Raw genomic sequence first — 14478 nt, forward strand, 5'->3', positions numbered from 1 at the left:
AATTGTTCATAATAATCTCATGATTGTTTGTATTTCTATGTTTCTTCTTCTTCTTTTTTTTTTTTTTATCATTTTAGAGAGGTGCTGGAGGAAAGGAAATTATCTTTCTTTGGGTTCTAAAAATCTTTATTATAATCATCTCTACTTCAAGTCCAAATCAAGTTTTCCAAATTTTCAAAGCCATGTTTTCTTCTTCATTTTGGTCACAGAAGAATTTATTCTAAATGCTATTTAGAGTCAGTCACACCCAAGAGAAGTTTTTGCTTGAAAATCTAAGAAGTCTTTATGGAATATGGGTTGGTCCTCAATTCTTAAGAAGCTCTTATTCAATAATCAGATATATCATCCCAGGGTCAAGTCTATGTTATTCTGCTGCTCGCTATCCATGGTGGTTTGTCCTACTATATCTGTTTTTCCATGAATTGCCTACAGCTCATACAGACTGGTCTGATTTTAAAATAGGAAATGAGAGACCTTCAAGTCTCAGGATTAGGACTTTGAGCCTTGTGGAAAACCAGAGGATTAATATGTACTAAGCAATTAGTTATCAGTTATATTTTTAGCTTTTGGTGAGCACAAGACTGAGAGGAAACAACAAGGTCATTTAGAAGCTCAGAACCTTTCTGGATGGTCTCTGGAAGGTTCTTAGATTTAATTGAAAAGAAGCAATATTTATTCTTTTACTTTTTGTACAGTATTAGTACAGTGGTTGTATTTCCTGACCACTATGAAAAGTATCAACACCTAAACATGCTTCTAAAAAATCTGTGACGGCCCATCCAATTGTTTGGAATTTGTTCTCAAGTTATTACTAGTCTGTAGGGTAAGCCAAATAGCACAAAGTTTCATTTCATCAGCCCAGGTATCATCACCTTGGATCAGCTGCATGTGTAAAACGTATAGTAGTCATCCTGATGTGTATATTTGATTTTCTAGGAACTGAAAAAAACTAATAATAAGAATTCTAACTCTCTGTGAATTCTTCCCTATTCAGAAAATGTGGCATGAAATTTACTTTGGTGTAAAATTTGGGCATGGACTTAACATCTCTGATGAACTATAATAACACCTTTTTCTGTAGAATTGTTCCTTAAATAAAGTGATAAAAATATAATGCCCATAGTTATAAAACTGTCTTAATAGATTTATTCAACAAATGTTTTTAAAAATCCATTATGTGCTAGAAATTATGTTGTAATCTCCATGAGATCAGAGACTTCATCTGTTTTGTCCACCATTGTATTTTCAGCACTGTGAACAGTACCAAGCCCAGAGAAGACCCACCATATGTAATTGTAGTTGATTAAGGAATCAGATATGTAACAGCTAATTGAGGAGACATAACAAATATAGTAACCTACCAGACAAACTAGATAGAGGTATAACTAGTGTATTAGTTTATTATTGCTACTATAACAAATTACCACAAATTTAAGTGACTTAAAACAATACAAATTTATTATCTTACATTTCAGAAGCTCAGTAGTCCAAATTCATTGTGTTGGCAGGGATTCCTTCTGGAGGCTGTAGAGGAGAATCTGTTTTCTTGCTTTTTTCAGCTTCTAAAGGCCACCTGCATTCCTCGTTTGGGGCCCCTTCATTCATCTCCAAAGCCAGCAGTGTAGCACCTTCAAATCTCTTCTCTTCTCTCTCTCTCTCTCTCTCTCTCCCTCCTCACCCCTCTTCTCTCTGCCCTCCCACTTCTCCTCTGATTGCATTGTCACATCTCCTCTCACTCTGACATTCCTGTTTCCCTCTTATAATGACCTCTTGTGTTTACCTTGAACATACCAGGTAATTCAAGTAATCATCCTATCTCAAAAATTTTAACTGAATCACACCTGCTAAGTCTCTTTCACCAGTAAGGTAACATATTTCAAAGGTCTTGGAATTAAAGTGTGGACATATGGGAGGTAATTTATTCTTTCCTTCACACCTAGGGTATACACGAGGAAGGGAGCTTCATTTCAATCTGGGGATATAGAAAACTTCTATAGAGAAGGTTATTGTTGTCCCAAGTCTAAGAACATGACCAGGTAATAAAGACTTTTATAGTCACAGAGAACAGCATGAGTATAAGTAAGAAGGCAGGAAACAGCAGGTTTTGCCTGATGACCTCAAGAGGTTTGGTAGGATTTGAGTGTGGATGAAGATGGATAATTAGGGAGCAAGCGTTGAACAGAAAAATAGCTGAAGAAGTCTGTCATGAGCATTTCATGAAGAGCATTGTAGGACTTGCTAAGGAGTTTGGACTTTATCCTCTACACAAGTTTAATCAATGAAAGATTTTAAATAGCTTAAAACATTTCAAAGGTTTCTCATTGTACTTGGGATAAAATTTAATATCCTTAACAGGGTGCCATGTTGGTCCCCTTTGGTAGTCTGTTAAAAATCTATGAACCCCTTCCCAGAATAATATTTTGACATACATAAAATTAAAGTACATAGGATTACAAATGAAATCAATTTTGTTGAAATGTAAAGTTCTACCTATCAGCCCATTGGCAGTCTGTGGATCCCAGGTTACAAGTCACTCAAGTATCTGGCTTCTGTTCTTTCTCTCTCTCTCTTTCTCTCTCTCCCCACCCCCCACCTCTCTCTCTCTCTTCTATGTTGAGCTCAAAACTCCAAGAACGACCTTTTCTCTGCTCCATTAAAGTGTGAAATTCCTCCTGCCTTGGGACATTGGCACATGCCATTCCTTTTGATTATTTCTCTTCTCCCCAACCCCTTCCCCACCCACACCTGGATAACTCCTATTTGGTTTGAATGTCACTTTACTGGGACAATTCACATGACCCTCAGACTAGATTAAGTCTTCCATTAGTATGTCATATCATTCAGTAATACTCTGTTACAAAACTAATAGTATTTTATAGTCATTTATGGGATTATTTACTAATGCCTGTCCCATTGGCCAAACAATAATTTTCATTGGACTATTATCTGCATTCACAATGCCTACCTCAGTGCCTGACACATTGTAGACACCTCATTTTTTTAATAAATTTTTAATTTTAAAACAGTTTTAAATTTACAGAAAAATTACAGAGAGAGAGTTATCATATAGCCAACATACATTTTCCTATTATTAATATCTTACATTAATATGGTTTGTTACAATAAATGAATAAATATTGATGTATTAAGTAAATTCCATACATTATTCAGCTTTTTCATTTTTATCTAATGCTGTTTTTCTGTTCCAGGATCTCATCCAGGATATCACATTTAATCATCATGTTTCCTTAGACTCCTCTTGACTGTGAGTATTTTATAGACTTTCCTTGCCTTTGATGACTTTGAGAATTTTGAGCAGTACAGGTCAGGTACTTTGTAGAATGTCTCTAATTGGGATTTGTCTGATGATTAAACTGGGGTTATGGGTTTAGGGGAGGAAAACCACAAAAGTAGAGTCATTTTAATCACATCATATCAAGGGTGCATGCTATCAACATGACTTACCACTGTTTGTGTTAATCTTGATCACCCAGGTGTCAGGTTTCTCCACTGTAAAGTTACTTTTTTTGTCCTTTGCATACTGTATTTTTGGGAGGGAGTCACTGCACAGCCCACATGTAAGGAGTAGGGATTTATATTCTAATTCTTTCAAGTTGGAATGTCTGCATAAACTACATGGGTTTTTTTCCGCATGAGACATGTATTATTCTTGCCCATTAATCTATTTATTCAATCATGTATTTATATCAGTATTAACTCATGGCATTTATTTTCTGTTTTGTGTTATAATTCAATACTACTTTACTTTTTACTCAAATTTTTCCAGCTTTGGTCATTGGGATCTTTTTGAGTTGGTTTCTGTGTCCCTCTGACAAACCCTTATTAGTATGTGTGTATGGGTGGGTGAGTGGGTGCACATGGGTGTTTTCCCCCTCATTTCTTTACTTTCTGGCATAACAAGATACTCAAAGCTCATCACGTATACTTCCTGCCCCAGTCCTAGAATTGGCTATTTTCCAAGAAGCCCTGGTTCCTTTTATTGGGAATCAGATTAGAAACCAAGATCTGAGCATTAGATATGCTTATTGCTACCGAGGGGTCATCGCTTCTCTGCTGACAGAGCAAGGAATACTTTTGCATACTAACCCATGTAATATATACGCTTTTCCATAAATATTTCTCTTTGTGACCATCTGGATATATATGGAACTAAACATGAGTTCATATTCATGTCTCCAACCCTGAATCCATTCCCACAGAACAATTCCAGCCTCCTCCCCTTGTTTATCTGTAACTTCACACTGCAACAGTGAGAAACCTGGCTCCAACCATGTGCCATTCATTTACTTATTTGTTTAATTCCATTATACATTATAGTAGTTTCAGAATTGTTAACCCATATGCCCATGGGAAACAACTTCATTAACTAGATTACAATACTTATGTACAGCTTCTTTCACCTTTAATCTTACAGATTTCAATCATTTCCAAAATTACTGAAGTCAGCACCTTTTTCCTTCACCCACTTCAGTGAGGTTGTTTCATATATTTGTAATACAGTTAGAGTCCTTTGCCACAGTCTACATCCCATTCTGGGACCTCCATGACCACCTAAATGACTTTTTAATTTGCATACATTAATATACACTCACTATAGAGTTCTGTGGCTTTTAACAAATGCATAGTGTCACGTGCCCATTACATCATTATACACACTGTTTTCACCATCCTAAAGTATCTCTTGTACTTCTCCTATTCAAGTCTTCCTTCTTCCCAACCCCTGAACTCCTGAGAAACACTTTCTGTTTACCATCTTTATGGTTTTGCCTTTTCCAGAATGTCATATGAATGAAATAATATAATATATAATTTTTTCAGAGTGGCTTTTTTCACTTAGCACAACACATTTAAGATTATCCGTGTCTTTGCAAGATTTAAAAGCTTGTTTCTCTTTATCTCTGAGTAGTATTTCGTGTATGGATGTACCACAGTTTATTCATCCATTCACCTGTTGAGAGGCATCTTGATTCCTTCCAGTTTTTGATAATTGTGAATAAAGCTGCCATAAACACTCTTGTGTAGGTTTTTATGTTGACCTGTGATTTCGAATCAGCTGGGTAAATACCTAAGGGCATAATTGCTAGATTGTATGGTAAGACTATGTTTAGCTTTGTGGGAAACTGCTAAACTGTCTTCCAAAGTGTCTTATACTTCAGTGCATTCTTTAATGAATTACAGAGAGGTCATTCTGGAGGCAGTGTGCAGATATCAGTAGAATTAAAAGCTAGAGGTTAAATTTAGTTAAAAGACTGCTGCAGTGGTTCTGGCCAGAGATAATGAATGTCTGGAAAAAAAGAGCATCTGGGAGGATAGAAGGTAGTTTCATGGCATGAAGAGATAAGGATATAGAGTCTATAGGATCTGGCCACTAACTAGATATGGGATTATGATGTTGGATGGTGGTTCCCAGGTTTCTAGTTCACAGTAAATGGGGATAGAGAAGAGGGGCACTTTGGGAAGACTGGGGATATTTTGATCACTTGAGTCCAAAGTGCCTATGAGACTTGCCAGGGGAATTGTCTAGAAGGCAGCTGTGTACATGAGCCTGAGCTGAGAAATAAAACCCATATACCAAGATAGAAAGAAATAAAATTACTCACAGTTATAAAGAGAGGCCTGTAGTAAATTCTAACTTAGTAAACTGTCAATTTTAGTTTAAGAATCACCATTTCCATTAAATTTAAATCTTTGCCATACAATGTATTTGTCTGTTAAGTGACAGAGGTTTTAAAATGAAGATAGATATCTGAATCTCCATCCTTGTATCCCTGGTTGCTAAATCATTCTACCTGCCAGCCTGTATAATTCAACCTCCATTCACCAACTGTATTCTGAATATTCACTTAGATTACCAATATTTTGTGTTTTAAAGCCAATAAAGAGTTCAGAGACCATCTAGTTCAACTACTTATTCTTGAATATGAACTTAATTGTGTATGTAGTTGAACCTAATCAATTTAATTATTATCATCTTACTATGCTTCCTTGTTTCTTATTAAATCAAGTATCTAGGATCTCTTAAAGAAAAAGCAACATTTACATTGCAATTCACAGGAATAAGTTATTCCAAACCCTGGAACAAAGGTAATGTTACATCTCTTCGTTTTTCTAAATCTAATCAAATCTAACACCAATTTTTTGCCCACCAAAATTGGCAGAAAGTCCAGTTCTAGCGTCAGTGGGTTTTGGGAACTCCTTCTCTTTCTTGGGCATATGAAGTCCTAGAAAATGGAAGCAGGACTTGGTCTCAGGTTTTGAATGCTGCTGCTATTGTACTTTGCAGAGGACCCCGAGAGCTAGAAAAAGATGGCTGCTCTTATAGTGGCTCTAGTCATTTATAGCAAGCTCACTTACTGGAGACTCTTACCAAGGCAGAGCCATTAATTCTCAAGGCTCACAGGCTCCTGCCCCTCCTGCATCTGGCCATCTCAGACAAGTGCCTTCCAGAAAGCTCTCTACCACTTTCCCCTTATCCCTTTTCCATTTCTAGGGAATGCAACTCCACTGGGCTTAAACCACTCCATTTTTTACCTTCAAAGTACAAACCTCCATCCCCTCGGTCCTTCTTGACAATCTATCTTAATTATCTGGATAAGCATAGACAAGGAATTGTCATTTCTGCTGGCCTGACCTTGAAATCAAATGAGAGGTAAGCTGACAAGATGTAAGACTAACAAGTTAGGGACTACATACCCTGAATATACGATGCAGTCACCACTGAACAACATCGAATTTTTTGGTTCAACCAAAGAAGCCAACAGTACACTCTCTTAGAGAAATTCTTCCAAGTTTCAAAAGTCAGTGATTATTGCAAAATATTTTTAAGTGCCCCTCCGACTAAACCAAAAATGTCTATAATCAATTGGTCGTCATTTTGAAATCCTTTACCCAGATCTTCTAAATGCATGTGTACGTTAAGAAAAGATTCTTTCTGGAAAATTCTACTTTCCAATCCTAGAATCAAAAATAAAAATAAAAGATAATTACTCCTAACTGAAGTTAAGGGAAATTCACCATACCTCGGGAACAAAAGCTGAGTAGTGGATTAGGGGACTCAGAAAATATTTTTTTTCTAATGAATGTTCAGCAGGAGAATTTACTTGAAAGTTAAATTTTCTGTTTTCAAAAATTTTTAATTGAAGTATAGTCAAACTTACAATGTTAGTTTCTGGTGTACAACATAGTGATTCACTCATACTCTTTTTCATATTCTTTTTCAATATAGCTTATTATAAGATATTGAATATAGTTCCCTGTACTATATAGTAGGACTTTGTTGTTTATCTAGTTTATATATAGTAGTTAGTATCCGCAAATCCCAAACTCCCAATTTATCCCTCCCCACCCCCTTCCCCCCTGGTAACCATAAATTTGTTTTCTATGTCTGTGACTCTGTATCTGTTTTTGTAAATGAGTTCATTTGTCTTTTTTTTTAGATTCCACATACAAGTGATATCATACAGTATTTTTCTTTCTCTTTCTGGCTTACTTCACTTAATATGATAATCTCTAGGTCCATCATGTTGCTGCAAATGGCATTATTTCATTCTTTTTTATGGCTGAGTAGTATTCCATTGTATAAATATACCACAACTGCTTTATCCAATCATCTGTCAATGGACATTTAGTTTGTTTCCATGTCTTCACTAAATAATGCTGCTATGAACATTGAGGTGCTTGTATCTTTTTGAATTAGAGTTTCCTCCTGATATATGCCCAGGAAGGGATTCCTGGATTATATGGCAAGTCTATTTTTAGTGTTTTAAAGAATCTTTATACTGTTTTCATAGGGGCTGCACCAACTACATTTGCAACAACAGTGTACGGGGGTTTCCTTTTGTCCACATCCTCTTCAATGTATATCATTTGTGGACTTTTTAATGATGACCATTCTGACTGGTGTGAGATGATACCTCATTGTAGTTTTGACTTGCATTTCTCTGATAATTAGTGATATTGAACATTTTGGAAGTTAAATTTTAAATCTTATCACATATACCTTACAGTGCTTCACATACATGACCTAATATGAACATGTGTATGATAAATACCTGTTTTAAAAAATAAGGTATTTGGATTAGGGCTGAATCCCTGGTTTCTCTTCTATTGACTTTCCCAGCGCTTTGCTCAGTGAGTGCAATAACTATACCAATGTTTGATGGATTGGTAGAGAGAAGGAAGTGAATAACCTAGTTGCTATTTTCTGGTAATATAACAAGATGACTTAATAATGCATTTCTGTTTGAATAATCTTTTGATAATGGCAAGTGAGTATATGTGTGTGTGTGTGTGTGTGTGTGTGTGTGTGAAAATTTGGTCATGACTATTTAGTCTTAGTCCATTCAGGAGACTATAACAAATTACTGTAGAGTGGGTGGCTTATAAACAACAGAAATTTATTTTTCACAGTTGTGGAGGCTGGGAACTCCAAGATCATGTTGCTAACAGATTCAGTGTCTGATGAGAATCTGCTTCCTGGTTCATAGACAGCTGTCTTCTCTTTGTGCCCTCACATGGTGGAAGAGAGTGAGGGAGCTCTCTGGGGCCTCTTTATAAGGGCAGTAATACAATTCATTACAGCTCTACCCTTATGACCTAAACACTTCCCAAAGGCCCTATCTCCTAATACTGTCACATTGGAAGTTAGGATTTCAACAGATGAATTGGGCGGGGCGAGGGGGTGGACAAGCATTCAGTCTACAGAAGTATTGAAGTATTTTATGAAAATCATTTGGAGGCATGGGCATAAATTTAATCACAGGACTGGTATAGCAGAGACGTCCCTGCAAAATGAAGATGCCTTTCTCATGGAAGTAAGGAGTAGTCGAGCCCTTTCTTCCAGTTTCAGTTTGGGAAGGCCTGGCTTTTCACTTATTGATGTGAATTAGTAACTCTGTGCCTTGAATTTTCAGAACATAAAAACTCATTCAAATTTACCATGATTATAAAAAGATTCACAGCAAATCACTGTGCACGTTTGTCTCCTTGAAATTCAAAGAGCTCTGTGCTTAGTATTCAATGCAATGTGATTCTGAATGACAGCCAATCCTAGGAGGACCACCATATTCCACACTCAGAGGCCTCCTTAACTCAGTGGTGTGCACTATGCATTCATTTCCTCATCATCTAATCAATTCTGTTAGCATTTTACCCTACTTCACCCCTGTAATATGCTTCCCCAAAACCCATCATCTCATTCTAATCATGAGAGAAATATCAGACAAACTCAAATTGAAAGACATTTCACAAGATACAAAACCAGTACTCTTCAAATTGTCACTGTCATGAAAACCAAGGGAAAATGGAGAAACTTCTACAGAGCAGAAGAGATTGAGAAGATATGACAACTAAGTGCAATGTGGAATCCTAGATGGGATCCTGGAATAGAGAAAGTAAATGGGAAGCTTGTGAAAGCCAAATAAAATCTGCAATTTAGGAAATAGCAATGTACAACTGTTTTGACCAATGTGCCATGGTTATGTGAGATGCTAACAGTAGAAGAAACCAGGCAAACAGTTTAAGGGAACTTTTGAACTTTCTATAATGTCTTTACATTTTCTTGTAAATACATAATTACTCCAAAATAGTTCATTTAAAGCAAAATATATATATTGTCACCCTAAACTTAGCTTCCTGGTTAGCCTGTCTAACTTGGCTTCTTTGATCAAGCAACTTGATAATAGACTTCAGACATTAACACAAAGCTCCAGGTAGTTTTGTTTTTCATTATCTTGTGGCCCCAAGAGAGTCTTTCCTGAGTCAATATATCAGTCCGGAAGGAATGTTTTGGTTGCAAGTGACAGAAATTTCAACTTAAAACATCAAACAAAAATGGGAATTTCTTGGTTCATGTAACTGAAAGTCCCAGATTATACTAGCTCCAGAATAAAGGGAATGATGTCACTGGTTCTTCCTAATCTCTTGGTCCTGCCTTCTGCTTTGTGGCTTCATCTTGAAGCCCTTTATCATGACCCTCTGCAAATGCAGGCTCACATCTTCGAAGTTCACCAGGAAAGAGAGTATGCAATCCAGGTGAGATTAGCAGAGAAGTGCATGTGGAGAAAGAACCAGGAGGGCCAAAGACTGAGCCCTGGACATTCCAACATGAAGAGGGGCTGAGGAATCGTGGTGAGCAGGGAGGTAGGAGGCAAATCAGGTGCAATGTCTGGGAAATCTGTGATTAAGGGAGGAAAGAATAATTTTGTGGAAAGTTGCTGGTAGCGTCGATTAAGATGAGGACTGAAAAGTGGCCATGGATTGAACAGCGTGGAGGTTATTGGTCCTGTGCACGGGAGCAGTATGTGCAAAGCGCGAGGTTACACACCTGGCCGAGGCAGGTGAAGAAGATAGGGGATGAGGGGAGCCAGCTGAGCTAAGTGCTATTTCAAAGCATTTTTCTGCTAAAAGGAATAAGAAATAGGATGGGAGCCAGCAAGGGAAGCAGAGTCAGGAAAAGGCTTTGTTGTTTTGTCTTTAAAGAGAGAAGAGGTAACACCGTGTTTGTCTTCTAATGGGCACGATCTATTAGGCAGCTAATAATTGATGTTGTAGGAGTGAGAGGGAAGAAATGCTGAACCAATGTCCTCCCACTAGACAGAGGAGAAGTGATATGGTACAAAAGCACATGTTAAGGAAAGTATTAGTATAGAATTCAAAGGCCTGCAGTGAGGAGTGAAAGAAACAATGCATGAAGAACAGTTGTTTCCAGCATCATCATAATAATATTTTGTAATTAATAATTTTAATAACTAATAGTAACATTATTATTAACTTATCTGGGCCTCATTTTTCTCGTCTATAAAAGGAAGCTGGATATATTTCTAAAGTGCTGTGCAGCTCTGACAAGCTGTGAGATGAGATTACTCAAGGAGTTGCACGTGATGTCTAAAGAGGACCTAATTTCCAGGCTGAGATTATCTGAGCTTACTTTAGAATAGTATTTTAAAATGAAACCTAGATACAGCTTAAATGTATACAACCATTGTGAAAACTTAACTGCACGCACTAGGAGGAATTATAATGCCACTGGGCCTATTGCTACAGTAGGAAAACAGTTCAAAAAAGATTCTCGTAATACCTGAGTCTCTAAGACTCTCTAAAAGCAATTGAGTCGTGTAACTCCAGTCCTAGACTGGGTTGCTATGTAAACTGTGCTCCATAAGGCATTTAAAGACTTAGCACAAGTGGCTTGAGGTTTAATCTTTTAATTCCATTGCTCCGTAAGTTCCTTGTAGGTTCAGTGAACAAGGAATTTAGACACAATATTAGAAACCTATTTTCAGGAAAGGGCTTAGGCATGGAAAAAATGTGCTGCATTTTAGTGCACAAAAGAGACTCCAGACTAATCTCTAGATTTACTCAGTCTAAGGGTAATTCTCGTGCAGGGATCCTGCTGAAAAGACTCTTGCTTACACAGTAAATTGTCTGAGGTATGCTCCTCCATCATCAACCCTCCTCCCTGAGCACCTCCAAAGGCCTCCTTCATTAAAGGGCTTGTGTAGATGGAAAAGCTCACAAACATGCCAATTTAGGTCATTTGCTCTGTGATGAAAGCCTCAGTTCACTGTGAAATGTTATGTGCCACTTATGGACTTGGGACATTTGCACTTTAGAACAGTAGGAATAATCACATGACCACGTTATCAAACCTAGCGTGGATGTTCAAACCACTTGCTGCTTAGCCAAGCAGAATGAAGGTCGCCGCCTCTCCTGAGGTCCCCCTGCTACCTCAGATGCATGTGCAGTGCTCTGGCTGTGACACTGCTTCATGCTCACACACACAGAGTTTAAGCCATTCTTTGACCATCTCAGAGATTGATGGGATGAAGACTAATTAAAGTCATATAACCCTTGGAGGCAAAGAGACGTGTTTGGATGACATTTAGGAACCACTTCACATATTGAATATGTGTGCATTAGCAGCACTGTGCTAGATGGAGAGATAGTGTTAGGAAAAACAAGTCACAATTTATCCAGCCTGAATAACCAGAGCTATTTACCTATATCAGATTAAATTTTATTTTTCACGAGTCACTTGAGGGCAAGGCACATTTTATATTTGAGCTTTGAGGAAGTGCCGGATTTGCTCTCCTTACCCTTTCCCTCCTCCCCTTGGGAACTTGATGAGTTACTTGACACTTTAATAAAATAATTTACCAGAATTTTCTTCAATTTTTAATTTTCAGTTCCTTTAACTGTTTAGTAACTCTAGGCACTGGGCTCAGGATTTATGACACAGGAGAGTCATGAGTTCAGTCACTGGGTCAGGAGAGGTTGTAGTGAGCTTGTGGCCCACACATGTTGTCCCAAATGTCTTATTTGGATACAGGTCATTATCTCCACTTACATTTTTTCCGTCTGGAAAATCCAGACAATGATAATCCCTTCAAAGTCAGGTTGGATGAATTAGTAAAATGTTCTAAAATCTCTTGGCATTTCTGGATGATAAATTCTACTACTATTTTACATTATCATAAGTATTATGTTTTATTTTGATAATGGCACTGTCAGGGACTTTTCTTTACTCTCTAGTTGTGGGTATCATAGAGTTATTATAAAAGAAAAAAAGAAAAGAAAAACTCATCTTAGGTTGCAGTCAAAGAGAAAAACACAAGAAAAGCATCTTTGATATAGTAAAGCAATTTTACTTTGAGTGTCATCAAGGCAGAAAGGAGAGAGATCTATTGTGGCATGTTTTATCACTTCAAGATAATTAAGTCAAATTTCACTGGTGCTTATAAACGTTTAACACTGAAATGAGAAAATTCCTTTAAAGTTTTCAATTAGAACTGCTATTGTATGTATTCTGCTATGACAAGAATTTGGAATTTCTATCTCCCTTTTCCCACATAGATGCTCAGACTTGCCTGATCTTGATGATTTAACATGCTGAGGTTGCCAGATTTAGCAAATAAAAATACAGGTCACCCATTTAAATGAGAAAATCAAATAAGTAACATAATTTTTAGTGTAATTATGTCCCATGCAATATATGGGACATGCTTATGCTAAAAAAAAATCACTCATTTATGTGAAATTACTATTCAACTGGATATCTTGTGTCTTATCTGCCAACCCTAAGCAGTCTGAGATTTTCTAATAGACCTGTGGGAGAGAGAGGTTAGCTGGGTTTGTCAGAGTTAAGAGGAGTAGGGCTGAATGCCTCGCTAAGAAACACGTCACAGTGCTTAAGGGCTGTAGTTACCCTTGGTGAGACTTGATGTGATATGAATACACCAGACAGTAGAGCTGGTGGGGGTGGGCAGCAGAGGCAGGAGAAGAACAGAAAAGATGGAGCTTCTACCCTCTCTGTGCTCATGCTCAGCTAGGTGACCTCACCCAGTGTTCCTGGGACCTGTGTGGGGTTGATGCTGGGGTCCGGAGAGCACGGCATGGGGACTCACCTGGGAATTCTGGCCTTGAACAGCAGAGTGATTCCAGAGTGATTACCTTCCAGGTCGAAAGTCTAACTCTTCCAGCTAGATGGAGGCCAAGTGGCATGACTTACAACTGTTCTCACATTTTGAACTTCAGCAAGGGATTATTATTTTCACATCATGCTTGATAATTTCACCTGTATAAAATCAGGATGCAAAGCATGGGCTTTCAAGTCAGATTGACGTGGGTTTGAATCCTGGCTCCATCTTCTAGCTGTGAGACTTTGAGCCAGTTTCGTGAACTCCCTGAACCCTGTAAAATAAAGATAATAATACTACTTGACAAGGGATGCTGGGAGGATTAAATAAGAAATTTCTAAAATTGTTAATACAGTGTCTGTCATAGAGTAAGGTCTCAGTAAATAATATCTATGTGTTACTACAAACTTTCTAAAGGTCAAATTCTTAATCTGAACTGAATAGACACAAGAAGCCCTGTTGTAGTTGTGGACTTAAGGGTATTCATTGACAGTCTCTGATGGAAAATCCATAGCAAGTGTTAGAGTGGACCTTAATCATTATCATCCTATTAGGGCCAAAAAGCCATTAGAGTCCAATGATTAAACTTTCTGTTACTTAAGCTGTAACCCTGTAATTACTGACAAGAAAAAGCTTCTCTGATTAACTAAATGCATGAGCTCCAAACCAAGAAAATCCTTCAATTCAATATAGGTATTTGTATTGATCAAAATGAGCTACTTCGTTGATTCTTCAATAACAAATGTCCAAATGTGATACCGCCTGTCTGTGATACTGTCACTCTCCTGACACTTCTTGGGTTCTGAGAGTCAGCACATGTAGAGCAGTGCTTCTCCTCCTGTTTGGACTGAAGCATTGTCTGGAGGGCTTGAAAAAATAAAAATAAAAACAAAAAACAAAAACAAAAACAAAAACAAGGGCTCCCCTACCAGACCAATTTGATTAGACTCCTGAGGTGAGGCATGAGCAGCACTGTTTTAAAAGTTTTATAACTGGTTGTAACAAGAAGCCAATTTGAAAATCCTGGGTAGAGGAGAGAACA

At 37.5% G+C, this 14478-nt stretch overlaps 1 long non-coding RNA gene across 2 annotated transcripts in view; it reads left to right on the forward strand.

The window, feature by feature from the left end:
• LOC140696599 (uncharacterized) overlaps positions 1 to 14478 on the forward strand; it is a 75256-nt gene that overhangs the window by 9562 nt on the left and 51216 nt on the right. For both annotated transcript variants that reach the window (XR_012073096.1, XR_012073097.1), the window contains exon 2: positions 3210 to 3265. This is a non-coding gene — a long non-coding RNA (uncharacterized lncRNA). The remainder of the gene's footprint in view (positions 1 to 3209; positions 3266 to 14478) is intronic.

Source organism: Vicugna pacos, chromosome 5 (assembly GCF_048564905.1).
Source record: "Vicugna pacos chromosome 5, VicPac4, whole genome shotgun sequence".
NCBI classification, from domain to species: Eukaryota; Metazoa; Chordata; class Mammalia; order Artiodactyla; family Camelidae; genus Vicugna; species Vicugna pacos.